Genomic DNA, 1,461 nt, shown 5'->3' on the forward strand with positions numbered 1-1,461 from the left:
AGATATTATATATTTACTCAAACATATACAAACACAGTCACGTACACACATACACACAAAGTATTTATTTACAAAATCTATTTCACCCATGCTGTAAATTCAAACAAGATTATTTAACAATTGATAATAATAATAATAATAATAATAATAATAATAATAATAATAATAATAATAAAAACAATAACAATACAGGAAGAGAAAAAAATGTGCGCCCTCTTACTTGTTTGCTGCTTAAGCTTGCTATTGTTGTTGTTATTATTGTTGTCTCTCATTCAGTGGTGAGGGTCACTTGCGTTACATTCACTGTTGATATCTTTCCTGTTTTTATAATTGTTGTTGTCTCTAACGATGTCCGTAAGATGTCCTTTTCCAGTTTTCAATTCCATAGGAAAAAATATGATAGTTTTCCACGTAGGTAACTCGCTTATGCTGCTGTTATTATTATTATTATTATTATTATTATTATTAATTTTGTGTATGATATATTTTTTGATTATTTATTTCCCATTTATCCATAGAGAAAGAAAAAAAGAAATAATACGAAGATAGGGGAGGGTGGCCACATCGGAATAAGGAGGCGGAACAGAGAGGTAGATATATAAATATATATAAATATATATATATAAATATATATACACAGAAAAGGAAAGAAATACTAAATATATATATACATATACATTTATATATATGTACGTGTAATTGTGTGTTTATGTGTGGTGTGTACCAACGTAACTATGTTGGTATATACATTTTTGTGCATGTGTATAAATACGTACGTATGTATGTATGTATATGCTTCGATAAATGTATAGATGTATACATGAATGTATGAAGATATGAATGTATGTGTGTGAATGTGGGTATATGTATATATGTGTATATGTGTGTGTGTGTGTGTATCAATTTATGAATGTAGTTATATACAGCTAAAGGTGAGGTTTCATTGGCGTGTGTTGGTTAGCTAGGCAAGTGATATGTTAACATTTGTGTGTTACAGATGTATCTATGTGTGTTTCGGTTATGATTTTTCTCAAATGAAGAATAACACATGAAAAACAATAATAAAAGAGAGAAAGAGAGAGAAAGGAAAAAAAAAACAACACACATTTGGTGGGGGGGACTGAAAAAAAAAAGTGAGGGTGGGGAACTGAAGTGCCACCTATTCCTTCTTGAAGTCTAAACAATGCTGGTGAGGTTTTACAGTGCGCTCCGCTGTGCGATGTAATCCATGGTGAGGTGGGAGAAGCGACTGACAGAGGGCCGCTTACGTTAACTACATACAACCGACGGCTCTAGCAGCAGCAGCAGCAGCAGCAGCAGCGATGGCAACAGCAGCAGCAGTAGCTGCAGCAGTTACTGTAGTGATACTGATGATTGCGCTGGCGCTGGCGATGGTGGTGGTGGTGGGGGGCTGTCGGCCGAGGTAATGGATGTGGACCAACAGTTTATTTTATATATATA

General features: G+C 34.0%; 1 long non-coding RNA gene across 1 annotated transcript in view; it reads right to left on the reverse strand.

Moving 5' to 3' along the window:
• LOC128250024 (uncharacterized) overlaps positions 1-548 on the reverse strand; it is a 95,476-nt gene extending 94,928 nt beyond the window's left edge. The window contains exon 1 of the long non-coding RNA XR_008266139.1: positions 221-548. This is a non-coding gene — a long non-coding RNA (uncharacterized LOC128250024). The remainder of the gene's footprint in view (positions 1-220) is intronic.
• Between the last annotated feature and the right edge of the window lie 913 nt (positions 549-1,461).

Source organism: Octopus bimaculoides, chromosome 19, assembly GCF_001194135.2.
Source record: "Octopus bimaculoides isolate UCB-OBI-ISO-001 chromosome 19, ASM119413v2, whole genome shotgun sequence".
NCBI lineage: Eukaryota > Metazoa > Mollusca > Cephalopoda > Octopoda > Octopodidae > Octopus > Octopus bimaculoides.